At 42.4% G+C, this 23,842-nt stretch overlaps 1 long non-coding RNA gene across 1 annotated transcript in view; it reads right to left on the bottom strand.

The window, feature by feature from the left end:
• Window positions 1-3,671: 3,671 nt before the first annotated feature.
• LOC137220657 (uncharacterized) overlaps window positions 3,672-23,842 on the bottom strand; it is a 238,041-nt gene continuing 217,870 nt past the window's right edge. Inside the window, exon 3 of the long non-coding RNA XR_010941729.1 lies at window positions 3,672-3,770. This is a non-coding gene — a long non-coding RNA (uncharacterized lncRNA). The remainder of the gene's footprint in view (window positions 3,771-23,842) is intronic.

Here is a 23,842-nt window from a genome sequence, read left to right as displayed (position 1 = left end):
AGACCTGCCTCTTAGCACGGAGGTGGTGCAGTGGAGTGCTGGAGGGTGGAGCCGTGGCGCCAGACCGCCCAAGTTCAAAGCCCAGCACTGGCGCTTACTAGTTGTAGGCTCCTGGGAAGGTTATTTAACTCTTTCAAGTCTCTGTTTCCTTGAATGTCAGTGAGGACTGATAATAGTCTCTATTTCACACGTTGGCATGAGAATTAAATGAGAGAGTTCACATAACTCTTGTGATAGAGTACCTGGCATATACAAGTTAAATTGCTTATCTAAATGGGATGCTAAGCCAGCCGCTTCTTCAAGACCTCCAAAGAAAGCAATTCCACAGCCTGCCACATGGTTTGACCTGCTCCGGTGTTCAAAACTTCCTCCTGTTAGGAAATCCTCCCTGATCTAAGTTTATATAAGTTGAGAGGGCCGTTAGAGATTTTTATAAACCAACTCATTCTACAGATGAGGAAACTGACCTGGAAGATTTAAGCGACCTTCCCAAAGTCATCCAGAGCCCAGGTGGCTCCCAATTCTAACTCAGATCCATGCTTTTCCTACAAAGTCTACATTAATTGTTTCCCTCTACAGGTCCTCTCATCCCACGCTCATTGTAGCAGGGACCCTTTGGTTCACAACATTCTAAATTGGTAGACAGACCATTCCAAGCCCTCCATGGTCCGGCCCCTATCTACCTGGTGGGGCACCCAACACAAAGCATATCCCTCTTCCCCATGTGGGCTCTGGACAAATTGCAAAATCAAACGAAAGGTGCAAACATGGCTGGAACATCACCTACACTACTGATCAAGGCTAAAGTGGAGAATAGAGCTTAGTAAGAGAGCCAAGGGGCCTGCCAGCTGACCCCCAATTAGGCAGATTCCTGCACGCAGGCCCTAGGCATGTGGACTGGCGCACAGAGAAGCAGATTTCCATGTGGCAGACATTCCGGATCCCAAAAGGAAGAAGAAGGACAGGGCTGAGCAGAATACATGCTCTCTATTCTCCAATTTACCCGTCAGAGAAGTCACTGCACCTCCCCAAGAATGGAGAGAAGTCAGGAGAGTGTGTGGGAAAAATCCCCTTTCTTAGAAACAGAGTGGGAAAGATTTCCTTTTCTAGTTTCACCTCTATCTAACCACTCCTCCCTTGCTCCTTACTCTCTGGCCCTACAAACCACTTGTAAGCCTTTAGCCCTGCTCTCTTGCTGGTTCTGTTCACATTTTCCCTCTGGAACACAGTACCCGGGCATTTTGAGTCCCCAAATGTCACATACCCACTTATCTTTCAAAACATAGTTCATGCCTCAGCTTCTGTATGAAGCTCTTCCTTCCTCTTCTCATTTCCACCCTCAACCCCCAATGGGGTAGAATTGGCCAAGCCCTTCCTTGTGTTCCCATCGTGTTCAGTACAGACGCTCCTCTTAGCCCTTTTAGCACTTTATTCCACTTAATTTCCTGAAGGTAGAGGCCACTCACCTACGTTCAAAGCCTTACACAAGACTTTGGACATGGCAGGTCTTCAATAACTTTTTATTGAATAAATGATGTTGAATACTCTTCTAGGTATATGATATAGCCAAGTCCTTGTCTTTTCCCCATACTATTGGAATCTCATTCTTCCATTTACCCATTAAGTGTCAGTAGGCGCGTGACCCTGTGTTAGGTACTGCAAAGATACATAGTTTGTAGCCTCCCCTTTCTAGAATCATACAGTCTACTTGTAAAGATCAGGTATGTTCACATGAAACAATCATGTATGTTTGTTCACATACAAATATGTATGTGCATGATGGATACAAGTACTTCTTTGCACCCGTTGAACACTTTATAATTTCCGAAGCTAAATCTGCACAGTCTGCCATTTGGTCTAATGACCACCCTGTGAGTCAGCGTGCACTCACTAGCCCTAGTTGACAGTTTAGGAAATTGGGCTTGAGAAGCATCAGATGATTTACCCAAACATACACAGCCGGCCGATGACAGAGCTGGAGCTTGAATCCAGACATCTGGCTCTTAATCCAGTGTGGTCTTCACATTAAGCAGCCAAACAAGTGATACAGTGGAGGCTGTTTGGTTACACCGTGAGGGGAGAGTGGCAAGTACACCCTGCTTGTGTCCCTCTAACTTCTGGCTAGGCTCCAAGGCCAGTGTGTGTGTGTGCTGCCCTCCTGAATCCCAGCACCCCACCCTTTGATCAAAATCTGCCAGCAGATGAAGCCCAGAGTCTTTCTGCCAAACTTGCTGGGAAAAGTTAAAGAAGTTTAGGGGCTGAGAATAGTTATTATCTAAGGCGGAATGTTAGCTATCCAGCTGCACTGAACAAACCTGAGTTTGAAAGAAATGCAAATACATATGTATATATTAAAGTTTTAATAGAGTCCTGCTGTCCTAGCACTGAAGCTTCAGGCTTCTATGAAAATCTTTATATCAAAAATGCCTTTGGAGACTGGGTGGGATGGTGGTGGAATGAGCAAATTTGAGTGGGAACTGAGTGACTTCCTGGCCAAAAGAGGGATTATGATAAACAAGCCAGGAAATGGAAATCATTCAGATCTGAGAAAGAGAATGTTGTTTGTTCCTCTGTCTGAACAAGTGACTGTAATTTCCTGTATTTAGATTTTACAGTCTTCTGCCTAACTGTCCTTGTTATAGTGCCTGTAATGTCCCTTAAAACACTTCAGCGTAGACAACATGATGTGTATGGTGAGTGCAAGTTAACTATAATCGACATTCATGAACATTGGAGACATACTCAGAGATGAACACCACAGAAGAAGGACATAAAACACTTCAGCTCTCCTGATCTAAACCTGTATCTGAGAATTGGTTAATTAGCATACAGGATGGCGAAATATTTTTTCACTGGTGAAGTAAATGGTGTTCAGAATAAATGATTGCCTAGAAAATGTGTAAAGGCATGTCTTCCCTTGCATGATTCTGGTGATCTACCACCTTCAGAGGGCTGCTCTTGACCTGGAGCTTCATTTATCCTCTGTACCCCACACTTGGTAGAAGATGTGTGTGCTGATTCTGCTGTCAGAACGTTTGATGCATTTGCCTTGGCTCGCTTGGGGTAAATCCTTCATGCAGTGTGCTTATCAGATTGCCTAAAAGGACTGAGAGTGGGGTCATCCCGAGCTTATGGATCAGCTGACATGATTGTCTGGGGACCTGAGTGCTGATCAATATCAAAATGTGGTAGAATGGGGTGCGAGACTTGCTTTTCTTGTTGCCTACCACCAGGGAGCCAGGCTGTGGAGGAAGAAGACATGGAGTTCCACCCACCCCTAACTGTTGGAGGCGATCAAAATTTACCACTAGATTCTGTCAACTACTAATGGCCAAAGTGGCTTTAAGTCCTTTTGCAAAAGCGCTTAACAATCCTCTCCATTCTAAACAACCCCTCCATCCTTAACAATCCCCTTCATGCTTTTCATCTTCCTTCCTCATACAGTTCTGTCAAATGACACCCAATCAAGGGAAGGGGTGCCAACAATTTTTACTGAACACTTATTCTGTGCCCTTTATATGCATTATTTCCTTTAATCCACATTTCTAAAAATGTAGTATCACTATCCCATTTAACAAAAGTTGAATCCCAGAGGGATTAAGAAACCACCCCAACACTGCACAGCTAGCACACGATAAAGCTGAGATTTCAAAAGCTCGGAATCAAGAACTCACGGTCTTTTCGGCAGACAACTTCACGGACTACTTTGAAGAGGGCTAATAATTGTTGGCACTTTATGCTCTTACATCCGATGGCTTCACCTGGGGTTTCTGAAAAAGAGAAAACCAATCATAATGACCTGTGGTCACCTTTTCCTTTCAAGACCATCCTTCTGCTGAAAACAAGGAGAACTCACTCCCTCTGCGTAGAAAAGCTTTGCTTATGCTCTCCAGAAAACCTTACCAATGGTCAGACCATGATGGAGTGACAATTAGACAAGATGGAAGGGAATCCATATGGTGTCAAGAAGTACCTGAGGCCCATAAAGAAATGCTTCATTCAGTTAGTTTGAACCATTATTACCTCCAAAGCCAAAGTATGGCTGGCCCTCCTGTTTCCACAGACTCCCTCCCACTGGCCTTTGACAACTTCTTTTCCCCTTTGAGGCTTCTTACCTGGAATTTGGCCTGATTTCCCCTGGATCAAGGAGCATTATTTACTAAGGCCTGCAGACCCTACAGATGGCCCTGAGCCCTGCATAGTTTAGGCCTACTCATTAACTGACTCAAAGAAATTTATCTAGTGTCTTCCTTTTATCCTTTTATAGATGCGTCTGTAAAAGAACATGAGTTGTTAGAATCCTGTTTGCTAAGTGTTCTCTGTCTTTAAGACTGACTTTCCAAGCATGCTCTGGACTATTCTGCATTCAGTTCTGGGGATCACTGAATGAGTGCAGAGGATAGGATCCTGATAAGGAAAGCTCAGGAGATCAGGCGTATGAGGTCAGTTCAAGGACTACAGGGGGAAGGTCAAGACAGAGAGTTAAGTTCCCATTTTGAGGCCATTATTATTCTGAAAAGATAACCAGAGCAACTACAATATAAAAGGAGAACATTAAAAGGAAAAGCTGTACTATAAATTAAGGTAGACATTTTTGTGCAATTCATATTTAATAGATAAAGTTTTCCATGGCTGGAAGCCAAATTCTGGAGCAGAAAGAGGTGGACTGGAGTTCAGCTGCTGTGGAATAATAGGGAATTAAAATATATAGATACGAGCAAATAAAACAATATTGGGTAAACACTACATTGGTCATAGTTAAAGAGAGAATTTGTGAATTGGAAGACAGTTCTGAGGAATTCACTCAGAACACAGCTCAGAAAGACAAAGAGATAAATATGAAAGAGCTGTAAGAGACAGACGGGGAAGGTAGATTGAGAAGGTTCTGACACATATATAATCATTTCAATGAAAGAAAAAGAGTGACTGGGGGAGAAGCAATACTTAAAGAAGTCATGGCTAAGAATTTTTAAGAACGGAAGAAAGTCATGAAATTTCAGATTAAAAGCACATACTGTATACAGGCAGCATTTAAAAAATGAAACAAAATATTTCATGGCAAAATTAAAGTACACCAAAGATAAGGAGAAAATCTTAAACTGAACGTGTTGGGGTTAGGGTAGTGAGAAAGGGACCTGTCTTCAGGTATCTGAAAAGCTGTGTCTTGGAAGAAGAGTTAGTCAGGATGCCTCTGAGTCCCTCAGAGGGTGACCCAGGACCTAGGAGTAAAAATCACAGGGAAGCAGATTTTAAGTGAGTTTAAGGAAGAACATTCCAATAATAGGGGTGCTCCAGAACGTACAGCTTGCCTTATAATAAGGAAATGAGTTCTCTGTCACTAGAAAGTTTCCTTCCTACATAGAGTGCCCCCATTCAAAAGGGCACTGGAGGGAAGGCAGGCAGATGTGGGAGGGATTGGATGGCTGAGGCTGGGGTAGTGAGACTTGGGCTATTTGAGCAGCTTAAACATTGTGGGAAATGGGGACTGGAGGGTGCAGGGAAATGGAGAGAAAACAGCAGTGCCCAGAGAGGAAATGTGATTTTATCTCTGCAATGATTTGTTTGGGTCTGTCCACTTGCTTGTCATTTTTGAGATGAACTATATACCTTTCTTCAGATTCTACTCCACAACCTCCCCTAGAGTTAGGCAATTTTCTCTTTCATCAACCTGTTTCTTCTCCCACCTGGACCTTTTAGCAGAGTTATTCACCATCTTGAAACTGCCCACCCTCATCACCTTTTCCAGAGATTAGACAGCCAACATAAAACTTAACAGATATTTCCATATATGAAGGTGTCATCGGAAGGTATCTGTTCCTGAGCCCTTTTTCCCTTAATTACCTGATGTAGAAGACAGAGTGACTGCTCTCAAAATCATGACGACTCAGATCAGTAGGCTGTTCTGTTTTACAAGGCTCTGTTATGGACACTAACCTCATTTAATTTTTCACAAAAGAGGTGAAGCAGTCATTATCACTACCAGGAAATCAAAGATCAGGAAGGTTATATTATATAACATGTCTACGGACAAAAACCAACACTCAGCAATGAATCAAGTGCCTAGGTTTCCAAATCAAGAGATGGCTGGTCACCCCAGGTGACTGAAGCCGTCTGGTCTACAAGCAAATTGAGAGATGGTTCTAACGACCACATTGCCTCCAGGAGGGAGGTTTTGTCTACTGGGCATTGCCTCTCATCTGCCTGCCCACTGTGCTACCCTGAGTGGGCTCTGTAGTCTCTTGCACTCCTAGCTGATACTCCAAAGAGATATTCCCAGAGAGCCATGGTTATGGAAGTCAAGAGAATGAGTCTCAGCCCTAACCCCTGGCAGAGAGTCAGCACCCAGTAAATGTGTCTTGCATTGAATTAGAATTACAGCTAAATTGACCACCAGTGGGCTGGCCGGGAAACCAACCAGTATATTTCACTTCCAGTGCTCACTGGGCTCTAGCTACTCTGGCCTTTTGTTGGTCCTTGAACAGACCAACTTCGCTCTTGCCTTGAGTCCGGATTTTCCTCGCCCACTCTCTCTCCTTCAGTTTTCCCTCAAATAGCTTTCCCAGGCCACCCTATTTATAATCCCAGCCCCATTCCAGTACTCCTTATTCCCTTTCCCTGTTGTATTCCTTTCAATGGCACTTAGGACCATCTGCCATATATAGTTTACTTGTTTATTTGTGGGTTATCTGTCTCCCCTGACCAGGAAATACGCCCCTTGAGGACAAGGGCTTTTTGTTCCCCACAGGTTGGTCTGCACAGTGACTGCCTTTTGTTCAGATGTATTTGTTGAATGAATGAATGAACGAATTCATTTATAATATTGTTTCTATGGACTTCCAGATTCAAACCACTAATTTATAAGCTGACTTTTGGAAGATAAGTCAGTTCACAAATAGGGACGTTCTGGACATGTGTGTGTGTTCATGATGAAATACAGAAATGACGTTTACTAAGTCATTTAAACCTAGTCTCACCTCAGGTTGAACTGTGGACCACCCAAACCTTGAGATAGGAACAGGGAAGAAGATTCACAGGGCCCCGAGGTCAGCTTGAAGCTATGTGGGGACAGAGCGGGGGCTTTCAATTGGAAGTTGAAGCAGAAAGCCTGGAACTAAAGAGAAGAAGAGGGAGCACAGCCATCCAGCTGTGGAAACAGAAAATCCACTGTGAGTCTAGGGCAGCAAGGGCCAAAGAAAGTCTCCATTATGATGCCAAGGAGGGAACCTCCGGGTGAGGGGGCCATTTAGGGAAGGAGCACAAGGTGCACAGGGAGAGTGGGGGAGTGCTGAACTGTGCGTGAGGGTGAGAGCACGCGGGAGGAAGAGAGGGCTGGACGTGGGGGTTTCCAGAGGAGGCTCGTGGGGCCGGTGGTCCTGCAGCTGACCTTGAAACGTGGGTGGGTCTACAGCCTCAGCGGGGAAGGAGCGCTTGTCCTAACCTGGGCCAGGAGAACTGGTGCTGCAGAACCAGGGACCAGGGTGCCACAGCACAAAGCCCTGTGCTAGCAAATCTAAAAATACCCGCCCTCTCTATTTTTTTCTCTCCCTCTTGGTCTCTTTTCTTCTCACCCTCCTTCCTATTTTCCTCCTTCTCTGATGATCCCTTCTGGCAATGCTGGGACTCACTTGCTTATTCCCCCCCTCGGGAAGCTCCCCACCCCCATTGGAGGGCCAAACCTTTACAGGACTCCCTGCTGTTCAGGTACAGGCCAGCAGCTGCTCCAAAGGCCCCCAACCCCCTCGACTCAGTTCTCTCAAATGCCAATTAACAGGTGTCAGAAATGCTGGCCCTGACTAAGAGACCCACGTCTGCATAACAACCCAACTATTTTGGCTGTCCACCCCGCGAGCATAAAATATCGTGGTGTTTGAGCCCCTGGGGCCTGTGGAGTTTACAAGTATGCTGTCAAGATCTCTTCATTGGGCAAGCGCTTGAAGTGCTGCCAGAAAGCCAGGGGACTCCTGTGCTTTTATGTGTTCCCAAGCGCAGGCCGCCCTGGCTCCTGGAGGGGCCCTCTGGGGACCCAGTGTCGGTGTGAATCTCAAACAGCAAGCTGACATTCCGGTTGGGAGTGTGACAGTGCATGCCTGGGTGATGATGCCAGGGCGGCAGGTGACACGGGTCCGCCGCAGAGGGGGAGAGTAACTGGAGTGGCTTCTAGTTACATGTCCTCAGAGCTCCGAAGGATGGAATCAGGGTTGGGGGAATGGTTGTAAAATGATGTTACAAAATCCGGATGTCCTGATCAAATAGAGACCACTGAGATGGGGCATTCAGAGATGAGCGCCCCAAAAAGGCATCCGACTTGGGCTAATCTAGGGTTAAGGCCATTACAAGCCAGAGAGACAGACCACTGTCAGCCAATGAAAACGCACACGCACGCAGTCTGCCAGACACCAAGAGAGAGAGTAGGCAACCATCTGATGCCCCCTAGATGCCTCCCAGAGGCATTTCTCTTTCTGGGCACTCTCCCTCCTCCCTCCCTCAGGCCTCATGCCGGCCACCGAGGTTCTAACTCAGGGTAAACATCTGAAAACAGAGTGGCTGCCAGGGAGGAGAAAAAAGAGGCCAGGGTGGAATGGGATGGGGTGGGGCATGGCGACAGGAAGAGCTCAAAAGATTCTCAAGTTGGGTGGCTACCAAGGTTGGCTTGTCCCTGAGGGCACTTGGGTCCCGGCCTGGCAGGTGTAGGGGAGCGGGTATAATGCGGCTTCTGCCGGTGAGGGCAGCCTTTCCTCTCTCTTGCTCCGCTTGGGGTTCAGATCTGGTAGAGTTGTTGGACCGTGTATAAACTTGGTTCCACCCAGACAAGAACTGTATCACATGGTTTGAGTAGACTTTGCCTCACCCACTTTGGGGTCTGCACAGCAAGTTGGAAAAATCCACAAAAGAGGCATGATTCGGGGGCTACTGAGATCTCCCCACAGGATCAGCCTGGTTATGCCTTTGTGATCATTGTTCTAAAAACTCCAATGAGGAAGGCTTTCCAGATTTCCCTAGCTCTGTCACCACTTGTCACAGAAGCCCCGGATATAACGGAGTTTACATTTGTGGGAACCAACTCCCAGAGAGAGGCACTGAAGTATACAAGATCACATACTTCTCTGGTGGCAAAATCCAGCTCCTTGGTCCCTAATAAAAACTCTTTCTGCTACACTAGTCCTTGTTCTCTCAGCCTCGTAAACAACTCCCTAGCTTAGCAAGATGCGACGATAAAGTACCATAAGTAAATGCATCCTTTAGAATATTTCCTCTTCCCTGAAGTAGGCTATAAACCCTTTGTGAGCAAAGAGAGGTGGCCTTTTTTCCTTTGCTGCCTGGTCCTGAGTTAATTTTATACTCTCGGTGCAGTGTTTACCTCATGTGCTCCTGGCCGCTGACCATTTAAGGGGAAAACAGCCCTGAACTGCCCTGAGAAATGCCTGGATGAGCCTAACAGGAATCCTACAATGATGTCGAGTCCTGTCCCTCAATTGTTAGGATTTGCAAGAAGTCGTCTGCCTCTAAGAGAAGGCCAGGTGCCAGTAGACGTGAAATAGGAAGTTTTCAAAAGGATCAGGTCAGCTCTCCTGAAATCTTGTCAGATGAAGAGAGAAAACAAATAAATTTCACCCAACACAAGAAAACAATTTATTTCTCTGCTCCTTGGTGGCCACAGGCCCCCGAGCTATAAAATCTGAAGGGAGCGTAGGTTTCAGAAGGGGGTTGGTGGGGTCATTTTTATCATACAGTTCATGGCCCCAGGGTGGCCAAAGGGGAGTGTCAGACTCACGAATCGCCCTTTTCGGGGGAGGGCCGCTCTGGGCAGACATTTCGCTGATCATAATCACTTTTATATGTAACTGGACCTTAATTCATTTGGTAGTCTGAGCTACGGAAGGGCGGCACAGATTAGAGAGCTATGTCTGTAACTGTTGAAATCTGTGCCTGGCGTGCATTTGTGGGGAAATTAAAAATAAAATGAAGCTCATCTGAAAAATGTGTGGACTAGAATTAGCCATCTCCTGACCGGTCACGCATGGAGCTTGTCGGAGATGACAAGGACAGAAAAGTGAGACCTGGGCAGCAGATCGGGCCGCGCTGCCCGCCAGACCCTTCGGAGCCTGTCATAATTTATAATGGATTATCTTAGGAAATAGATGAGGACGGCTTGTGTTCAGGAGCCAGGAAAGACTACTTTGGTTTAAAAAAAAAAGAGCCCAGAAAACACGTCTCAGAAACGCGTGACCCATTGTTATTTATTCCGCAAGGTATTTAATGACTTGACTTGGTTGAATTAACTCATCAAATCCTCTGCTATGAACATGACGTTTGAAGGGAGTAAACACCGCCAGGCCAGGTGAATGGTATCCCTTTTTAGTGCTGGAGTTGGGCCTCCTGCTTGCACACTTTGCCATAAGGTCGCTTTTCAAATGTACTGGAGTTTTTATAGTTTATAGTTTTGAGTTTCAAAAACTGTGTCTTACACACACACACACACACACCCCTGAGGGTATTTTCCCTCTGTGACTTCTCTCTTCTTCCAAAGCTGCCCTTAATGGCCACTTCATTTGGTTTCAGCAAATGTAATTGCTCTGGACCAACGACATTTGGGTGCATACAGAGAGAAAAGGGCAGTAGCATCTGCTGACTCTCCTCTGCACAATGTGATGGTACCTTATATAAATTCTGTTTACCTTCACAAAGACCCTTGGATCACTATCATTCTGCTGATTTCACTGGTGAGGCAATTGATGTGTGGAGAGATTACATGACTTGCCAAGGTCTACCATCCTATATGTGGCCTCACTGGGTTTTGAACCCAGATCACTGTGGCTTCAAGCCTGGAAGGGTACACCCAGTCGAGGTGAAGTCAGAAGCCTACTGTAACTGGGCAGGATCTGTGGTATCGGAGGAATTTTGATGCAGGAGCCAGCTCCATCTCAGTCCTTCTCTCATCCAACCTAGTCCTCAAATCCAGGTTTCTTTTCCTGGAAACAATTATGCGGGAAAAAATGCACTTCAAACTTGCAAAGGTAATAGCAATTAAACAACTCCCTTTCCGTTGTCAGCTGGTTTCTCTGCCTTAGTAGAGAGTCTAATGGGCTGTTTTACAGGGATGACAGAGACAGATAATGAAAGTCAAGCTTGTGCACAAAGCTTCTGTGAAAGCTTGGTAATTAGCGGCTTTGCATTGTTCTTTAATAACAGTCACCTTTTAGCACCATGCCATCAAGGCACAAACTCCGAAGTGTATTTGCATTTCAGCCACGTTCTTTGTGAACACAGCCGCCAGTTTTTCATTCAGAGGAGCTGCATTTCAACCTCTGTAGAAAGAAGGACCGAGAGGTAGCTGTTTTGTCCAAAATGTATCCAAACACTTAGTGCATCAGAGGTGAGATACGAACATTCACAACTAGGTTTCCAGGCAAGCTTCAGGATTGAAAGGAAGGGCTGATGAGAAGCCTGGATGTGAAATACAGTCCCAGCCTGCCTACATGAAATCATCTGTGTCACACAACAATGGAGTATGAGTGTGTGTGTGTGTGTGACTCACAGTGGGGAAAGTTCAGTGTGTTCCTCAACAACGACTTGTGTAGCCTGTGGCATAGAGGATGTCCGAGGCCATCTGCTATTGAGGGATCTCCAAAACAGCAGAGCCCCAAGCACTTTCATTCCTGCCCAACAGACGCATCACTTCTGCCACTGACGTGGAAGGAAAAGGGACCAGACCTTTAATAGGCACCTACTACATGCCAGGCACCATGCTAGGTGCATTCTCAAATCTTCTTAATCCTCACCACAGCCCTCTGAGGTGTTCTTCCCTTTTTAGAGATGAGGAAATTGAAACTAAGACAGGTTAGGTTACTTGCCAAACATTACATAACCAGTCGGCAGCCTGAGAGTCAAGTCCACATGGATCGGACTCCCAAACTGAACTCTTTGTCCCCTGTTAAAATGTGACTGTCCCTGGGAAAGGCAGCACGTGGGACTCTATCAGTCATTCACACTGTAGTGAAATGGATTGACCCTACCCTTTCCTGAGAGAAAGTTTTGCTTAAAAAGCCTAAAGGTTGGGCTTCCCTGGTGGCGCAGGGTTGAGAGTCCGCCGGCCGATGCAGGGGACACGGGTTCGTGCTCTGGTCCGGGAAGATCCCACATGCCGCGGAGCGGCTGGGCCCGTGAGCCATGGCCACTGAGCCTGCGCGTCCGGAGCCTGTGCTCCGCAACGGGAGAGGCCACAACAGCGAGAGGCCCGCGTACCGCAAAAAAACCAAAAAAAAAAAAAAAAAAAAGCCTAAAGGTTCTAGATTCCACAAAGGGAAAGAAAGAGCACAGAAAAAGGGGATGGTAACCACAAAGACACACGTCAGTCGCTTACTGATTTTGTTCAGCCGCGAATATCTCTGGTGGCCTCGACAGAGCAGGTGACAGGGGAAAGGAAGTGTGCAATACAGTGTCTTTCTTCAACTCTCATTTCTGAGAAGAGAGTGAAGGATGGAAAAGCTGCTAATGTTCCAGGAGAAGGAAGAGAAGGCTTATTTTTTTTTTTTTATTTTTTTTGCGGTACGCGGGCCTCTCACTGTTGTGGCCTCTCCCGTTGCGGAGCACAGGCTCCGGACACACAGGCTCAGTGGCCATGGCTCACGGGCCCAGCCGCTCCGCGGCATGTGGGATCTTCCCGGACCGGGGCACGAACCCGTGTCCCCCGCTTCGGCAGGCGGACTCTCAACCACTGCGCCACCAGGGAAGCCCGAGAGGGCTTATTTTTAATTTAGGGTAGTACAACTCAGGATACAAAAGCAGCGCCCCTACCTAGGCTGCAGCATGGACCGGGGTCTGCAGAGCCTCCGGGCTGAGTGGGTCTGGGAGTTATACCCCGGTTGCTTTCCTCAGACCCCTCTGCTCAGCACCACTCGTTTGGCCCCTGGGATGTAAGAACTGGCTGTCTCCCTTCCGAGCTATGTGGGCTCCAGCATGTGGCTTGCCCTCTCTGTTTCTTCGTCAGTGAAGTGGAAATCAGAATGCCTACCTCACAATATCCTTGTGAGAATCCAATAAGATAACGTGCCAGTAGCACTTAGTAAATGGTAACTAATGTGATCGTATAATCTGTAGTCAGGATATAAGCGGAATTTTGATCAGAAAGCTTTGGGGTCAAGTTGACCTTAGCCATCAACAAAACTTTCACTTGCTACACTGTGTAAACTGAGGGGTGACAGAAGGACTTTCATCTCTAAACTCCAAACTATCTCCTTTATGCAAAAGCCACAATGTCTGAAATTTCACATTCAGGATATATTCCTTTGATAATTCCTTTGCCCCAAACATCCTTTTCTTAATTCTTTTGATGGGTAACACGTTAAATTGGTGGCTACCAACACTGGCTGCCCATTGGAATTGTCTGGGGAGCTTTTAATAAATGCTGTTGTCTGGGCCGCACCCCAGATCCCCCAAATTAGAATCTCTGGGAGGAACCCAGGCATTAAAAAAAATACTTGCCAAGTGTTTCCAAGTCGCCAAAGTTGAGAACCCCTGCATTAAATTATTTTACTCCATTAGAATGTAAGCACCAGGAGAGCAAACTATACAGCGTGGTGTCCTCAAAGCTGACCTACAAGTTTACTGTTGTTGTTATTGATTTAAAAAGATGTTGGTGACTCTAAATTCTCCTTTAGCAAGAGCCAGAGGTGAGGTGAAGAACAAGGAGCTAAAAGGCACAGAACAGAGAAATAAGCTCTAGGTAATTACAGAACAAGTCATACTTCTAAGGAAATTCAGCTGTTTATCATTCTGATGATATTTCTAACAGGAAAGGACAGATCTCTTGGAAAGAGGGACAGACACTACACTAGGATTGAAAAAAATTTTTAATTTTAAATCCTTTTTTGTGGTTTCTATTTCCTGCTGAAATGTCCCATCTTTTCATTAATTTTGAACCTATTTTTCTTCATATCACTGAACATATTTAAAATAGCCGATTTAAATATTCATCTGCTAACTCCAAAACGTAAGCTACCTTAGGATTTCTTTCTCAAAACATGGGTCACATTTTCCTGTTTCTTTCTTCGTCAGGTAACTTTGTTTGTCTCTTGATTATCTCAATGTTAAGTTGTAGACACTCTGCATTTAATTTATTTGTTTTAGCAGCAATCAAGATGGTTGCATTCAAACTCGACACTCTATCTCTTGGGTAGCACCGCAAATCTCAGTTCCATTCTTTTAGCCTTAGATGGGCCTCTCAGTCTGCTCTTGTAATAGCTGAGGGGTCAGCCAGAGATTTGAGCAGTTCACACTCAGACCTTGGAACTCTCCCTTTCTGGCTCTTTCCAGGAATCTCTTTACTTTCCTGTGGCTGCATTTGCCCTGAATCCTCTAGTTCTACAAGCCAATAAGACTGAGAGTTTCTTTCAGAGTTTTTGCCACCCTGTATGTTATAGACTGAGACCAGCCTTCAGAAGAAAGAGGAGGGAACTCACCCCATAATGTTCCCTTCTTCTAAGTGACTATCCAAAATCTGTCCCCTGAATCTACCTTTCCAGTGCCTTCGAGTGGTTGATTTTATTTGGTCTGTAGTTTATGGTTGGTCTGGTAGGGGATTACTTGTTTATACTGTAAGCAGAACCAGTCTATACATTTACTTTAGGTTTTCAACTTTGCTGCCATTGGGAAATGATCTCATAATTACTTTAATTTCATTAGAATCTATATTACATTTCCATCTTCATTCCTAACCTTTTTGCTCTTTTTAACCTTAATCAGGCTTACAAGGGTTGTTTTTTTGTTTGTTTGTTTGTTTGTTTGTTTTCCTTCTTCTATTTTGTAGATATTTTCAAAGAACTGATTTGGGAATTTATCCTCTTTTCTCATTTTTTTCTTTGTCTATGTCAGCTTAAATATTTAATTCTGGGAGGAAATTATAAGAAATAATTGTGTGTAAGAATTTGGGCTGGAATAAGGAGATGTGAAAAGTAAGTTTTTCATTTTAATTCGTCTATGACCCAGAAGTTAGAGGGGTGCTTAGGAATACAGAGAAGCAGTAGGGAAGACGATCCTATTCCCACTGTCTTACTGGTCTTGGACCATTTTATCTGCATCTTAGAACAATTTCCTTGCTTTCTATGAGGTCTGTAGTCATCTTGTTCTAAAAGGCCTACTTAAAGGCCTTTGTTGAAACATTGATGACAGGAAACTGGAATAATCCAGCCAAGCTCTGACATCAAAGAGGAATAAGGACATAATCAATGAGACTGGAAGAATGGAACTGTTTCTCCAAGATAACATAAATGGGCTGGAACTAAAGCATTTCCAAATGCAACCATGTCTAAGAAACTGACGGTGAAATTGTACATGTGACAAAGACTTCTCCCCATGACGGAGCTTTTCTCAAAGCTGATAAAATACTATTTTTTGTGACCATTTACAAAGCCTGGATATTGTTAAGTGGTAGCAATGAAATGTCAAAGGGAAGCTTAGCTACAAGCTTTAGTACTGGCCAGCTCCTGAGTACTCCATCTCCCCAAACCTGGAGAGGACAATACAGCAGGAGAAACAAGGGATCCCTGAATAGGTCATTAGTCTGCCAACTGTTCCTGAGTACAACTAACATTTGGGACCCCTACCCATCCTGTCTGAAGGAAGATATACTCCCTCAGCTCTAGCAAAAGTGACTTATTCATTGTTTTGGGGACATGCCTGTGGGTTCAGGGCACTCTGTATGCAAAGCACAGAAGGGGTGCCAAGACGTGCTCTAGACTGTGATCAAAGCATTTTATCTAAAAGGCACAAGAACGTCTATTCCTCCAAGCGAACGATGGGTGAATGTGCAAACTTTAGTTATTTGTGTATGTGCTTTGCCTCCAAAGTTTGAAGCTCTTTAAAAGTAAGGCTCATTGCAGGGGTGGGAGGGAGGGATAAATTAGGAGTTTAGGATGAACATATACACACTATTATACATAAAATAGATAACCAACAAGGACCTACTGTTTAGCACAGGGAACTCTACTCAATATTTTGTAATAATCTATAAGGGAAAAGAATCTGAAAAAAAATAGGTATATATGTATATACAGCCGAATCATTTTGCTGTACATCTGAAACTAACACAACATTATAAATCAACTCTACTTCAATTAAAAAAAAGTAAGGCTTGTGCCTGCTTCTGTTTTTTTGTTGTCCACAGCATTTAGCATAAAGCCTAGCACACAGTAAGTATTTGATAAATACTTCTTGTTTCCAGCTAGGTCCTTTCAAATAATTAATGAATAAATCACTGCCTTTACTACTGCCATAGTCTATTATCATCCCCTCCCCATCAATTTACTCACCAATCAAAACTATAACAATTTCATTAATAAAAGCTCCAGAGGCACGTCCTGAAAAGACATGGATTACTAAGTAATAGAAGCCAATCTAAAAAGGTTACATATTGTATGATTCCAACTGTATGACATTCTGGGAAAAGCAAAACCACGGAGACAGTAAAAAGATCAGTGGTTTCTAGGGTTTAAAGGGGAGGGATGAACAAGCAGAGAGCAGAGGATTTTTAGAGCGGTGAAACTATTCCATATGAAACTATAATGGTCGATGCATGTTATTATAAGTTTGTCAAAACCCATAAAATGTACACTATGCAAGAGTGAACTCTAATGTAAACTATGGACTGGGATAATGATGATAATGATGTGTGATAATAATGTGTCAATGTAGTTTGTAACAATTGTACCACTCTGGAGTGAGATGCTCATGGCGGGGATGCTGTGCATGCATGAGAGCAAGGATATGTGGGAACTCACTGTACTTTTGCTGTGAACCTAAAACTGCTCTAAAAAAATAAATTCTATTTTTTTAAAAAGTCATCTGTTTTCAATGCCTTTAATGGATCCTCTCTGTATTTGTCATAAATACCAAACCCCTTAGCCTTGCCCCAAAGGCCAACCATGAGTTGCCAACTTCTTTCAGGGAAAGGAGATCTCTTTTCCGTGCTTCTCATCTCCCCACGAAACCCTTATGTCTCACTTGTCCTTTCCCCTGTTGCCATCTCAGAGTCCTTCAAGACACATTCAAATACCACCTTCTCCACCATTCTCTTTCCATTCTCTACATCTTTCAGAAGTTATAGTTCCTACCTCTAAACTCCAGTAGCCAGCCACATCTCTATGGCATCACGTTCTACCTTGTTTTTGTGTACATAGCTCACTCAAACCAAATGATTGTCAGTAGGGACTATTTATTATGATGTATTCTTGTATCTCCCACGGCACCTAGCATAGTGCCTTGCTATTAGATGCTTTAAAAAAGTTGCTAAATAAATATTAAACAAATATCCTATTTACTGTGCTATATCACTCCAAAATTTCACGTGCATTTTGTTAGGTACTTTTATTCTGGATAAAATAATTTAACCCAAAGGAATAAGGTAAGACTTTTCAGAAGACTCATTAGTGAGACATTTTGGGAAGGTGAGCATGTTCCATTAATCATAACTTAATAGCCCCATGCCTTTACTTACAAGCCACCCTTACAAAAGCTCACCTCACACACCTTGAACACATCTTTCCCCACTGCAGTGGCAAAAGAAGCTAGGTTCCTAGGAAGGCAGTTGGAGCAGATGTTTTCCGGTTTCTCGGCCATCGACCATGCCTCCCTTCCTTTGCTTTGGTTCAGGCCTGCACTCTTTCTTTACATGACTCAGGGAGCAAATTTTGATTAATCTTTACTATTATAATTTCATCTCCCTTGCCAGTTATTGGTTTAGAAAGGAGCATGGATCCAATCTTGGCCAGTAATACATAAGAATTTTCGTGGGGGTTTCTGAGAAAGTTTCTTTACAGGTAAGAAAAGATACACAGCAAAAGCAGCCTCTCTTCTGCTGGACATCCTGTAGATGTCATATAGATCCTATGAAAGTCTAGATAATCTATTCTATAGATGTCGACTATTATAAAGTTGTCAAGTATCATACATTTAGGCTTTATTAATTTGGTATTTTCAATAAGACAGTGACTGAACTGAATTTCACCTTTGCTTTAAAAGAATTTTAGAGGGCTTCCCTGGCAGCACAGCGGTTGGGAGTCCGCCTGCCGATGCAGGGGACGCGGGTTCGTGCCCCGGTCTGGGAAGATCCCACATGCCGCGGAGCGGCTGGGCCCGTGAGCCATGGCCGCTGAGCCTGCGCGTCCGGAGCCTGTGCTCCGCAGCGGGAGAGGCCACAACAGTGAGAGGCCCGCGTACCGCAAAAAAAAAAAAAAAAAAAAAGAATTTTATAAAACCAATTCACAGTGTAAATAATATTTTAGGAAGCATAATTAAAGAGAGAGGTACTAAAGATGATAAATGAATGGATAGATTGATGATATTATATTCTGTTCACTCATTCAATTAATCAAGAATTGATAAGCTCCCTTCAGCTGTGATTACAAAGCCCCATCCTTGAGGAACCACAGAGAATCACTAAGACCAAATTGTGCCAAAATAAACTTTTCTTTTTTTAAAAAAACATGCTTTCTCTTGGAATGGTAGGTGAAGGCAGTGCTAATTATAGTATATCTAATTTTTTTAATTTTTTTTGCCAAATAAATAAATTTATATTTTTAAATCTATAAATGTATGAACAATGAATGGAAGGGCATATATTAAATACGTAGGAGTAGAAGTTGAAGGGACAAGGGAGATGGTAGATGAAGAGAACAGCAAAACAATTAAATGAGTAAAGTTCTCCCCCAGGGATGATCACTTGTCCTGATACCAGGAATGTGATCAACTTTAGGACAGACATCTGAGGTCTGATTTCAGGTTTTTTTTAGGTGTTACTGCATTATTTTTGTTTTAATTTTTGAATTTTATTTTATGTTTTTATACAGCAGATGCTTATTAGTCATCAATTTTATACACGTCAGTGTATACATGTCAATCCCAATCGCCCAGTTCAGCACACCACCGTCCCCACCCCACCGCGGTTTTCCCCCCTTGGTGTCCATACATTTGTTCTCTACATCTGTGTCTCAACTTCTGCCCTGCAAACTGGTTCATCTGTACCAATATTCTAGGTTCCACATACATGCGTTAATATACGATATTTGTTTTTCTCTTTCTGACTTACTTCCCTCTGTATGACAGTCTCTAGATCTATCCACGTCTCAACAAATGACTCAATTTCATTCTCTTTTATGGCTGAGTAATATTCCATTGTGTATATGTACCACATCTTCTTTATCCATTTGTCTGTCGATGGGCATTTAGGCTGCTTCCATGACCTGGCTATTGTAAATAGTGCTGCAATGAACATTGGGGTGCATGTGTCTTTTTGAATTATGGTTTTCTCTGGGTATATGCCCAGTAGTGGGATTGCTGGATCATATGGTAATTCTATTTTTTGTTATTTAAGGAACCTCCATACTGTTCTCCATAGTGGCTGTATCAATTTACATTCCCACCAACAGTGCAAGAGGGTCCCCTTTTCTCCACACTCTCTCCAGCATTTGTTGTTTGGAGATTTTCTGATGATGCCCATTCTAACTGGTGTGAGGTGATACCTCATTGTAGTTTTGATTTGCATTTCTCTAGTAATTAGTGATGTTGAGCAGCTTTTCATGTGCTTCTTGCCCATCTGTATGTCTTCTTTGGAGAAATGTCTATTTAGGTCTTCTGCCCATTTTTGGATTGGGTTGTTTGTTTCTTTAATATTGAGCTGCATGAGCTGTTTATATATTTTGGAGATTAATCCTTTGTCCGTTGATTCGTTTGCAAATATTTTCTCCCATTCTGAGGGTTGTCTTTTCATCTTTTTTATGGTTTCCTTTGCTGTGCAAAAGCTTTGAAGTTTCATTAGGTCCCATTTGTTTATTTTTGTTTTTATTTCCATTTCTCTAGGAGGTGGGTCAAAAAGGATCTTGCTGTGATTTATGTCATACAGTGTTCTGCCTATGTTTTCCTCTAAGAGTTTTATAGTATCCAGTCTTACATTTAGCTCTTAAATCCATTTTGAGTTTATTTTTGTGTATGGTGTTAGGGAGTGTTCTAATTTCATTCTCTTACATGTAGCTGTCCAGTTTTCCCAGCACCACTTATTGAAGAGACTGTCTTTTCTCCATTGTCTATCCTTGCCTCCTTGGTCATAGATTAGCTGACGATAGGTGCATGGGTTTATCTCTGGGCTTTCTATCCTGTTCCATTGATCTATGTTTCTGTTTTTGTGCCAGTACAATACTGTCTTGATTACTGTAGCTTTGTAGAGTCTAGTCTGAAGTTAGGCAGTCTGATTCCTCCAGCTCTGTTTTTCTCCCTGAAGACTGCTTTGGCTATTCGGGGTCTTTTGTGTCTCCATACAAATTTTAAGATTTTTTGTTCTAGTTCCATAAAAAATGCCATTGGTAATTTGATAGGGATTGCACTGAATCTGTAGATTGCTTTGGGTAGTATAGTCATTTTCACAATATTGATTCTTCCTATCCAAGAACTTGGCATATCTCTCCATCTGTTTGTATCATCTTTAATTTCTTTCATCAGTGTCTTACAGTTTTCTGCATACAAGTCTTTTGTCTCCCTAGGTAGGTTTATTCCTAGGTATTTTATTCTTTTTGTTGCAATGCTAAATGGGAGTGTTTCCTTAATTTCTCTTTCAGATTTTTCATCATTAGTGTATAGGAACGCAAGAGCTTTCTGTGCATTAATTTTGTATCCTGCTACTTTACCAAAATCATTAATTAGCTCTAGTAGTTTTCTGTTAACATCTTTAGGATTCTCTATGTATAGTATCATGTCATCTGCAAACAGTGACAGCTTTACATTTTCTTTTCCAATTTGCATTCCTTTTATTTCTTTTTCTTCTTTGATTTCCAAGGCTAGGATTTCCAAAACTCTGTTAAATAATAGTAGCAAGAGTGAACATCCTTGCCTTGTTCCTGATCTTAGAGAAAATGGTTTCAGTTTTTCACCATTGAGAATGATGTTGGCTGTGAGTTTGTCGTAATTGGTCTTTATTATGTTGAGGTAGGCTCCCTCTATGCCCACTTCCTGGAGAGTTTTTATCATAAATGGGTGTTGAATTTTGTCAAAAGCTTTTTCTGCATCTATTGAGATGATCATATGGTTGTTATTCTTCAATTTGTTAACATGGTGTATCACATTGATTGATTTGTGTATATTGAAGAATCCTTGCATCCCTGGGATAAATCCCACTTGATCTTGGTGTATGATCCTTTTAATGTGTGGTTAGATTCTGTTTGCTATTATTTTGTTGAGGTTTTTTGAATCTATATTCATCAGTGATATTGGTCTGCAATTTTCTTTTTTTGTAGTATCTTTGTCTGGTTTTGGTATCAGGGTGATGGTGGCCTCATAGAATGAGTTTGGGAGTGTTCCTTCCTCTGCAAATTTTTGGAAGAGTTTGAGAAGGATGGGTGTTAGCTATTCTCTAAATGTTTGATAGAATTCACCTGTGAAGCCACCTGGTCCTGGATTTTTGTTTGTTGGAAGATTTTTAATCACAGTTTCAATTTCATTACTTGTGATTGGTCTGTTCATATTTTCTATTTCATCCTGGTTCAGTCTTGGAAGGTTATACCTTTCTAAGAATTTGTCCATTTCTTCCAGGTTGTCTATTTTATTGGCATAGAGTTGCTTTTAGTAGTCTTTTAGGATGCTTTCTATTTCTGCAGTGTCTGTTATAACTTCTCCTATTTCATTTCTAATTTTATTGATCTGAGTCCTCTCCCTCTTTTTCTTGATGAGTCTGGCTAATGGTTTATCAATTTTGTTTACCTTCTCAAAGAACCAGATTTTAGTTTTATTGATCTTTGCTATTGTTTTCTTTGTTTCTATTTCACTTATTTCTGCTCTGATCTTTGATTTCTTTCCTTCTGCTAACTTTGGGTTTTGTTTGTTCTTCTTTCTCTAGTTCCTTTAAGTGTAAAGTTAAATTTTTTATTTGAGATTTTTCTTGTTTCTTGAGGTAGGCTTGTATAGCTATAAACTTCCATCTTAGAACTGATTTTGCTGCATCCCGTAGGTTTTGGGTCATCGTGTTTTCATTGTCATTTGTCTCAGGTATTTTTTGATTTCCTCTTTGATTTCTTCAGTGAGCACTTGGTTATTTAGTAACATATTGTTTAGCCTCCATGTATTTGTGTTTTTTACGTTTTTTTCCCTGTAATTGATTTCTAATCTCATCACGTTGTGGTCAGAAAAGATGCTTGATATGATTTCAATTTTCTTAAATGTACTGAGGCTTGATTTGTGACCCAAGATATGATCTGTCCTGGAGAATGTTCCATGTGCACTTGAGAAGAAAGTGTAATCTGCTGTTTTTGGGTGGAATGTCCTATAAATATCAATTAAATCTATCTGGTCTATTGTGTCATTTAAAGATTCTGGTTCCTTATTTATTTTCATTTTGGATGATCTGTCCATTGGTGTAAGTGAGGTGTTAAAGTCCCCCACTATTATTGTGTTACTGTCGATTTCCTCTTTTATAGCTGTTAGCATTTTCCTTATATGTGGAGGTGCTCCTATGTTGGGTGCATATATATATATATATATATATATAATTGTTATATCTTCTTCTTGGATTGATCCCTTGATCATTTCGTAGTGTCCTTCCTTGTCTCTTGTAACATTTTTTATTTTAAAGTCTATTTTATCTGATATGAGTATAGCTACTCCAGCTTTCTTTTGATTTCCATTTGCTGGAATATATTATTCCATCGCCTCACTTTCAGTCTGTATGTGTCCCTAGGTCTGAAGTGGGTCTCTTGTAGACAGCATATATATGGGTCTTGTTTTTGTATCCATTCAGCAGTCCTGTGTCTTTTGGTTGGAGCATTAATCCATTCTCGCTTAAGGTAATTACTGATATGTATGTTCCTATGACCATTTTCTTAATTGTTTTGGGTTTGTTTTTGTAGGTCCTTTTCTTCTCCTGTGTTTCCTACTTAGAGAAATTCCTTTAGCATTTGTTGTAGAGCTGGTTTCGTGGTGCTGAATTCTCTTAGCTTTTGCTTGTCTGTAAAGCTTTTGATTTCTCCTTCGAATCTGAATGAGATCCTTGCCGGGTAGAGTTATCTTGGTTGTAGCTTCTTCCCTTTCATCACTTTAAGTATATCATGCCACTCCCTTCTGGCTTGTAGAGTCTGCTGAGAAATCAACTGTTAACCTTATGGGAGTTCCCTTGTATGTTATTTGTCATTTTTCCCTTGCTACTTTCAATAATTTGTTTTTAATTTTTGCCAATTTGATTACTATGTGTCTCGGCGTGTTTCTCCTTGGGTTTTTCCTGCCTGGGACTCTCTGTGCCTCCTGGACTTGGGTGGCTATTTCCTTTCCCATGTTAGGGAAGTTTTCGACTATAATCTCTTCAAATATTTTCTTGGGTCCTTTCTCTCTCTCTTCTCCTTCTGGGACCCCTATAATGAGAATGTTGTTGCGTTTGATGTTGTCCCAGAGGTCTCTTAGGCTGTCTTCATTTCTTTTCATTCTTTTCTCTTTATTCTGTTCCACAGAAGTGAATTCCACCATTCTGTCTTCCAGGTCACTTATCCGTTCTTCTGCTTCAGTTATTCTGTTATTGATTCCTTCTAGTGTAGTTTTCATTTCATTTATTGTATTGTTCACCTCTGTTTGTTTGTGCTTTAATTCTTCTAGGTCTTTGTTAAACATTTCTTGCATCTTCTCCATCTTTGCCTCCATTCTTTTTCTGAGGTCCTGGATCATCTTCACTATCATTATTCTGAATTCTTTTTCTGGAAGGTTGCCTATCTCCACTTCATTTCGTTGTTTTTCTGGGGTTTTATCTTGTTCCTTCATCTGGTACATATCCCTCTGCCTTTTCATCTTGTCTATCTTTCTATGAATGTGGTTTTCGTTT

Source organism: Pseudorca crassidens, chromosome 3, assembly GCF_039906515.1.
Source record: "Pseudorca crassidens isolate mPseCra1 chromosome 3, mPseCra1.hap1, whole genome shotgun sequence".
Classification (NCBI taxonomy): Eukaryota; Metazoa; Chordata; class Mammalia; order Artiodactyla; family Delphinidae; genus Pseudorca; species Pseudorca crassidens.
The sequence above is the reverse complement of the archived record's forward strand: the minus strand, read 5'-3'. Positions and strand labels throughout refer to the sequence as shown.